The sequence below is a fragment of the Marmota marmota genome, unplaced genomic scaffold, assembly GCF_001458135.2.
Source record: "Marmota marmota marmota unplaced genomic scaffold, marMar, whole genome shotgun sequence".
NCBI classification, from domain to species: domain Eukaryota; kingdom Metazoa; phylum Chordata; class Mammalia; order Rodentia; family Sciuridae; genus Marmota; species Marmota marmota.
This window is the reverse complement of record NW_025999842.1, coordinates 51,616,306-51,625,611: the sequence shown is the minus strand read 5'-3', so window position 1 is coordinate 51,625,611 and position 9,306 is coordinate 51,616,306.

Here is a 9,306-nt window from a genome sequence, read left to right as displayed (position 1 = left end):
GGGGCCCCCCCCCCCCCCTCAAGAATGTTTGGCTAGGTCTTTATAATTTTTTAATAGAACATCTTTAATTTGTTAGTGACAAGGGACACAAATACGAGTAGGCCTGCAGCTGTCGCCACTTGCATATAGGACTCTCCCCCACCAGCTTTCACTCCCCTCCCAGATCCTGCAGCCCACACGCCACCATCCTATTGTCACATGCCCTTCTCTCTCACCCCGGGACACGCCCGGCCCCACCCACTCCGCCCCGCCCAGGCAGCGCTCTCCACTCACCTCTGCCCCCTGCATAGTGCGCGCGCCCTGGATCACACTGATTACACACCTGCAAAAAATCCACTGGGTTCCTGCCAGCCCGCCCCCCGCGAAATTCAGCAAACCCTATGCTTGCATGAGTGGTTTTGAAAGTTAAAACACTTTGTGATTACCGAGGTCGGTGTCCCTGCTTAGTGTAATTTGAGGGCTCAGTTTTATCAGCTACAAGTCAGCAGACTTTCATGTTCGCTTAACTAAGGGGTCCTGAAGAAGTAAAGAGAGGAGTGCTGAGTTTATAAGGATTGATGATTGGGGGATTTTAGGGGAGTTTTAGTTTTACTTCTGTTTATAGATGAGTACCATTGGGGATTTTTTTTTTTTCATTCTCTGCACACACTAATTTATTTTTCCTTTAATCTTTTAGGAGTTTGAGACTTCTGCTGACTGGGTTTGTGGGTGTCCCATGTGCCCCAGCAGTTCAAACTTAGCTCAGAAAGCATTTTTCTTACTAAAAAAGCATGTTCTTACTAAAATGAGTCATAATTTTATTAAATGGTGAAGCATGCTAGGTTTCAAGACTTCAGTGTTTGAAGCTTTGTTTCTTAAAATTTATTGCACAGTTTACCTCTTTATTTTAAAATGTTAGTTGCTCCTAAAATTTTAACATTTTTTTTCTTCCTGAAGGGGGAAAACACTGAGAAAAAAAAAATAAGATATTTCAGTTCATAATTCCAAAAGACATCCCTCTTTAAATAACTATTTAAGGCCAATATTTATTTCTAGATTCTATAATGAAAAATATCTTTTATTTCTGTTTTTCTTTCTCTTTTCTTTTTCTACCCCTCTAGCCCTGAGTTCTGTCCCCTGCTCATTACTTATTTGAGGACAGGGTCTCCCTAGGTTGCTAAAAGTCTAAGTTGCCCAGTCTGGCCTAGAACTTGGGATCCTCCTACCTCAGCCTCCCAAGTAGCTTGTCACCTGTAATGAACTTTTTCACATGAAAACTAAACTTTAAAAAAATATAAATGGCAAAACATCTAAAAATTACCCCTAAGGAAATTGCATTCTTACTTTGGGATCACTTTATGAATCTAAATGGCATGATTCCCTATTGCAGATCTTCTTGGTCATAATGTGAGTATCTGAATCCTTCCTAAATTGAGTTCATAGCCTCTTTCCCCAATTCTTAATATGTAAAACTACTTCATGATTTAAAAACTCCTTTTAAGTATAAAGATACTAAATTCAATTTGTCTTTATTCCCTTTGTGAATCATTTTCATATGGGTTGTTTAGAGAATTCATAATATTGTTATTCCTCAGATATTGTTTTATGTATCACAGTAAAAATTTTACATTTTTTCTACTATGAGTGCATGCATAGTCCAGTAAATATATACATGCAATAATTTTATTAACTCAATTGTTAATATATTGTCATTTGACAAATATATGGAAGGATAAAATCAAGTGGCATTATCAAAATTATTGTATGGATGAAAATATATTTTCAAAGACTACAGAGTGCTCATTATAACTGTATTTATGTATTTCCACCTACTTTTTAATTGTTATAAATGTATTCTTCGGCAACAATTTTATATATGTCATTGCTTTCTGTATTTTTTTAAGGTCTGCTACATCATTATTTTAACTGGAATGGGGCTAAATTCAGATATAGCCTTTTTCTGGTGACACACTGGTTGTGTCAGAGAACTTTTTTGTAAAGAGCTAGATATTATATATTTATATTCTCTAAAGAGCTAGATATTTAGGCTTTGTGGGCTATATTACACAGTCTTCTGTTTCTTTTCTTGTCTGTTATTGACTTCTTCTTCCTCTTCTCACAACCCTTTAAAAATTGAAAACAATCTTTAACTGGAAAGTTGTATTCAGTCTGCAGGCCATAGTTGGCTGGAAACAGAAGAGAGATTCTCAGTCTTTGCTGTGAACCAGCTGGGGATGTAGCCCAGTTGAAGAGCTGTTACCTAGCATGCATAAGACCCTGGGGATTCAGTCCCCTATACACCACATACCACACACACACACACACACACACACACATACACACACCCAACAAAAGAAATTTAGTGTATACCAGAATCAGTGGGTGGTCCCATGAAAAATTTACAGTCCTAGGCTGTCTCCTTAATAACGGATTCAGTAGGTCTCACGTGGAGCCATAAAATCTTCATTTTAACAAATATTCAAATAGGGATCATGGGGGAAAAAAATCTGCAGGCCCCTTGTTGATAACTGCAACTGTCTTGATATACTTTTACCATTTTTTAGCATTGCCTTCCTTTCCCTCTCACCTCTCCTGAGCTAAGGAGTCAGGCTGTCCACAACTCAAAATCTCCCTTAGAAAGTTGGTGCCTGCGACCATAGGACTGCAGCAGCTCATTCCTCGTTTCTTTACTACTGAACTTCGATCTCATATTTGAAGCTTTGAAGGAAAAGGAATCACCTGATCATTTGCTGATCATAATTCTCCCCCTTAAAAAACCGGTACATGAAACATTTTATTTTACTCTAAACATTGGAGAAGGCCTGAAGAAAGAAAGGCGTATAAAAGATACAAATTCTAGCCTCTTCTGACTGCTGAGAAATCCTGGGCATGTGGTGGATGTTTAACGACTGTGATCAGCATCCTAAGGATAAAAGTATTTTCAATGGTGGTGTCAGCCCAGGCTTCAGTGGCTCCATGTCTCTACCGCCTACCCTTCCCACCCCCTCAACACAATTTGGCTTAGAGCATTAGAAGGGAAACAATTACAGTAAATGCCAAATGGGTAAAGTACAGACAATTCTTAATCATTTCAGTTAATGAAGAACAGCTGTAGCATGTATAAATGAAATCCATAGGTTTGGGGTAGATCTCATGTTGGCTTCCAGCAAACCTCTTAGTAATAACAATGGGATAATTCCTACCTTAGAGTGGTATGTTTCATAAAGCCTCTGTAAGATATGATGATCAAACTCATTTTAATAACTTTTTTAAAAGGTTTTAAATTTTTTTTACTTGTAGATTAACACAATATTTTAATTTTATTTATTTATTTTTATGTGGTGCTGAGGATCAAACCCTGTGCCTCACATGTGCTAGGCAGGCGCTATACCACTGAGCCACAACCCCAGCCCTTTTAATAACTTTTTAATCTTTAAACAATTCCTGGAGTTGACACTTCTTATTTGCTTCTACTCTCCAAATCTTCTTCCACTTGTATATTCCTGTGACAACCGACTCACATTTTTTTATTGCCATTTGAACTGAGTCTTAAATAAAAGGTGTGAGTCTTTCCAAAAAGAGGGAAGAATATTGTAGAGGAAGGGGAAAATGTGAGCAAAAGCACACAATCAGAAACCACAGACTTGTTCCAAGCACAGTGGAACTGTCCAAATTACCTGGAACAAGGAAAGCTTTGAAGGTCGTGTGTGTGTGTGTGTGTGTGTGTGTGTGTGTGTGTGTGTGTGTTGAATAGAAGAGCTATATTGTTATATTGTCAGAGCTATGTATTTGGAAGATTAATATAACAATAATGTCAGAGAGATTGGACTGAGAAAAGACTTAAAGGGAACAGGCCAGTTAATTGGTCTGGACCTGGGCAGTAACCCGAAGTAACATGGAAAGGAGGAGGCAGATTAGAAGATCATTGCACAGGCCGAGTCTTCAAGACTTAGCAACTGATTCGATGAGCATTGGAAGCACCATTAATAGAAATAGGGAAGTCAAGAGGGGAAGAGAAGTGTGTACCAGGGGATTCAAAGAGGAAAGTGTTTCAGACTTCAGTATGTTAAGTTTGTGGTTTCTTATGGAAGAGGTCTGCACTGAGTTGTTGAGCAGGTGGTAATGTGGGATGGGAGCCCGCTAGAGAGGTTGAGCCAGGATGGTAGTGGGCTGGAGCTATGAGCCAATTGTTAGACACAACCATTTAAAAAAGTAAACTGTACAAACTCACAATTAAATACAGTTTAAACAATAATAAATATTCAAAACTCATCCTTTTCTGTTTTACTATATATTCCTGTTATCTGTGTACTTGAGGTTGTTGTTATATCTCTGTCGTGGAAACACTGTATACTACATGTTGTGGGCATTTCTTTTTGATTTTATATTTAGTAAATTAATATTAGTAGCTTGAAATTGACTAGGGCTGGAGTAGTTACACTATCGAGAGTGGTAAATTGTACAACAAGGGCTGTTTGCCCTGGAAAACTGGTTGGTAAATATTTAACAGTACCATACTTAATACATGCTTTATTTAGGAGTTTATATGCATGAAGGTAATAATTGTACTCTGTCCTAGGTATGCATTTATTTAGAGAGATGACCAAAGATGGGGCTCACATCTGTGAGTCTATCTACTCCAGAGGCTGAAGCAGGAGGATCACAAGTTCAAGGTCATCCTGGTAAACTTAGGGAGACTGTGTCTCAAAAATAAAGAATAAAAGGAAGGTGCTGGGGATGTAGCTCAGCACATGAGAACCTGGGTTCAATTCTCAGTACTGCTGAAAAAAAGATGACCAAGGGGAAGCCATGGAGAATAAGAGGTTGAAAGATGGGACTGAGAATGAGAGGTAGAGGCTAAGTGGAGAGACCTGTTGGGGAGTAAGGAAAGTTTAAAAACTATTTTTTCATTTCTTCATTTAATAGAATTGTGTATTTTTCAACTGATATTGGAAAAACTTTCATTTACTCTGAGAATAAATATATACTGGGAAGTGAGCTTTCAAACATTTTTGACTAAGACTCACAATAAGAATCAAATTTTATATCCTGTCTCAAAACACACTTAAAAAAAAAGTTTCAAAAACAAGCCCTCACTACTAACCATGCAATCTGATGCGTTCTGTTCTGTTCTGTTCTATTCTATTCTTCTGGTCAGGAGCTTATAGGCGGAGAGCCACTGTTTGAAAAATATTGCTGCAGAGAGAAGGCCTTACCTCTTTCTCCTTTCTAAACTCTGTTTTATGGAATCACTAACTTTTCTCCAAGTGACAGCACTATATTTTTTCAAAGCTTTGGGGTGAAGTCATCAAAACCAATTAGAAGTAATGTCTCTTCATAACTGGTCTTAGTCAATTTCTCCTCCTTTTCTATGCTTCCTCCATATATTTTATAAATGTAACATAGCAGCTTTCAAAGTCAGTCAACAAAATGCAAGCTTTTATTAATAGAAATGAAAATAGACACAACAACAACAAAAGATGCATAACATTTAGGAGCTTATTGGAATAACAAAAACAACAAACTGTCTAGGTCAGGTCCACCAAATATATGGGCAGAACACAATTTTTCTGAGCTTCATATTCCAGACCTTCAAACTGTGGAGAATGCAGTAAAGACCTTGAAAGGTGTTTTGAGTCTTTAATATTCCACTTTCCCCCAAATAGCTCCCTATTTTACCTTTGTGCACCTGACAATGTTTCCATAATTCTTTGTCACTGATAAACACAATGGTACACACCTGTAATTTTTTTTTTTTTTTTTTGGAATACGGAGGCAGGAGGATCACAAGTTTGAGGCCAGTCTTGGCAATTTAGCAAGATCCTGTCTCTAAATTTTAAAAATGACTGGTGATGTAGCTCAGTGGTAGAGCACCTGCCCGGTTCAATCCCCAGTACTGCAATAAACAAACACATGCACTGTTTCACTTGATGTGAAGCTCTGTACTAGGCATGGGCCCATAGAAAGAAAGAATTGGTCATTTTGCTAGATAATTCTTGCATGCATGGGGCCTCTTTTCCATCCTATTGTTACCACTTTCTTCTAGGTTATCATTATTTCACCCTGAACTACCATAGCAGCCCCCTAATTAATTTCCACCCTATGGCCTCTTTCTCCCCCATCCATTCTACATCCCACTGCTCCACGAATCTCATTATAACCACTTTTGGCAGTTTAGTCATCTGTGTAAAGACCTATAACTGGCTCCCTAATGTTGACGAGATAAGATCTGAACTCTTTAACTTGGCATTCCCTGCCTGGAGCTTGCTCTGGCCTCTGCCTACACGACCTTACCCGCAGGGGTGATAGTATTTAATAGCTAGGATGGCTCATACACCAACCAATCAGGAAAGGGCTTGCTGTAGACAACTTGCAAAGCTCCACTGGGGACACTGGCTGAGTGCCATTTTGCCTCACAACACATCTACCTTCCAACTTCAACTCCTCCCAGTCTCTCTTCACTCTTTTTCCTCCCAAAAAACACCACAGGCAATCTCAGGCCTTTGCTTGCACCATGCTCCAGCCTGTAATGCCTGACTTCCTCCTCTCTGCTTCTGCAATATCTTCACCCTCCAGCCCTGCTGAAGCCCAGGCTGCCTTTCTCAACTTCCCATAGTTGTCTCTCCCACCTAGGCTATCCTGTCAATGCCTAACTTCCTTGTCTTTTCTTGGACACGGGCCCATTATCTTCCTTTGCTGTTTGTCTGCCTGTCTATCTGTCTATCATCTATTTTTTTTTTAAAGTGTGTCTTATCTCATCTGGAGTCTTGATTGTAAGCTAGAGAGGGGGATCATATCTTTTACTTTTCTGCATACTTAGTTCCCGGAACAAGGTTTAGAGCACAAGTGTGCACATCATTGTGGCATTGACAATTGAGAAGGAACTAGTTGGAGCTGTTTGTTTGAAATACACTTAATAATGCTTTACATTTGGGTTTTTTGGTTTATAGCAGGCTTTGTCACGTATCACTTCTTTTAATGCTCATGGTAGTTCCTGCCTTTCTGCCTCTGTTCCTCTCCTTGACCCCCCAGTATTATTTCCCCCAGTTTTCAGGTGAGGTGATTGGGGTTGGGAGCAGTGAAGTGATTTTCCCAGGTCACAGGGCCAATAAACAGCAAAATTGGAATGTAAACCCTGATTTGTTAGTCCATATCCCGAGTTTTTTTCACTGCTCTTTGGCAACTTTTAATTTCTATACTTCTGTGTACTTGTAATTGTTCTCAAATTATGGGTCCCTCATACGGATTCAGTTCTGTCCTCTGGTAAAAGTTGATAAGCTTACAAATTGTGGCAGCACCATAATTTTGATCTCAGTAATAAGGCTTTATTTCTAAGATTTGTATAGATTGCTATCCATTCGACAGTGTGAGTTCAGGAGTTTTTTTTTTTTTTTTTTTTTAATCTGTTTCATACATTGATTTCCTGAATCATATTTTCCCCTCCTACTCTATGATAGCATATTTATCTCCATTTATTTACTTTAACATCTCTTTATATAATATTGAATTTACCTAAATTCTTTTACCTCAGGGAGCCATCCATTTATAAAATCAATGAATGAATGAGTGCTTGATTCCAGTACATGTGAAAATATTTCTTAGTGTTTGTAAAAATAATCCTTAAAATGTTTGTCCTAATTCTTCTTTAAAAACAAAAAGAAAAGCAAAACTGCCCCTCCCCCTGCCCAGTCTAAGAAAAGATAGTTTTTAATCCAAGCAGAACAAGAAGAGGGGAAAGTAATTATTATTTTTCTTTGACCCTCTCACATCAAATAGATTACACAATTTTAAATGTTAATAGTGTTAGGCTAAAGTACATCTTTCCCCCATTCCTTTCATTTAATTTTATTGCTAGAAATATAAAAAGTTTGTGAATATGTAAAACCAATCTGCAAAGTTGTGACATCTATAGAGATTCCTTATTCTGATTTACTTTTCAGTAATCATAGAAAGGAAATGCACAAAAATAGCTTATGAAAAATGTTGGTTTCCAGAATTATCTTCATTTGACTTAAATGTCTGTGCTAATCAGTTTACTTTTTGTAAAGAAAATAGTTTATAAATAAACTGTATTGATATGTTTATGATCCTTTCTATTAAAAATGGACAGCATTAGCTGTTGGGAACTCAGGAAAGCTCATCTGATGCCATTTGAGTTCAGAGCCTGACAGCACAGAGCCATCAAAGGCAATACTGAGTTTGAAAAAAGTCAGATACACCCAAGTTCTCATATAAAAAAGTTCTAATTAATTAATTAATACTTGACAAATAATGATTATATATCTTTAGGGGGCACAATGTGATGTTTTGATTTTATGTATAAAAGGTCTAATTTGTGTTTTAGTATAGATTACAAACAGTCTCCCTCTCCCCTGTGCAAAACAAAAACAAAAACCCTTTGGTAATTTTTGCTTTCTTGTAAAGAAAGGAAAGTTAATGTTGTCCTCGTGTAACATTAAAGAACAATGCTTATAAAAAATACTTTTAGAAAGAAGATAACATTTACTTTCATACTCATTATATATACATATATACATACATATGTATATATAACACATCACACTAGATAAAATATATAACATTATATATATTATATCATATATAGTAGTGTGAATGTATGTAAATATATGAAGTAGATGTTACAAACATCAAAATTATGAAAACACCCTTACTATAATATACTTAAAGGTATCTTCCTATACATAAATATCAAAATTTTCATCATGATACTGTTGATTATAGTCCCAAGAGCATTTACTAGTAAATAGTGTTAAAAAAAAAAAAAAAGAAAACATAATATGGGCTGGGCATGGTGGTGCATGCCTATAGGCAGGAAGCTGAGACAGGAGAATGGCAGGTTCAAAGCCAGTTTCAGAAACATAGGGAGGTCCTAAGCAAGTTAGTGAGACCCTGTTTCAAAATAAAACATAAAAGGGGTAGGGATGTGGCTCAGTGATTGAGCACCCTTGGGTTCAATCCCTGGTATCAAACAAACAAACAAACAAACACTATCATAATATGGAAACAGATTTCATAAATGCAAAACCCAAAACAGTTCCTGCATAGTAGTGAATTGTCTTGTGCCTTGTTACAGCTTTATTGGTTCCTTTTGAAGACTGTCAACAGGTTTTGTGTAGAATGACTCACTAAAAAGAACATGCAGTAAAGTTTTGAAATGACAGCAGGCCAGGTTGCTGACATTTTCTCCTAGTGAATGGCATTGCCACCCTTTCAGTAATGGTCAACCTGGGAGTTGGAGTCACCCTGAACTCCCCGCCCCAGCATTCAGTCAAGCATAAAGTCCTGCTAAATTCACTTCTTTAAACT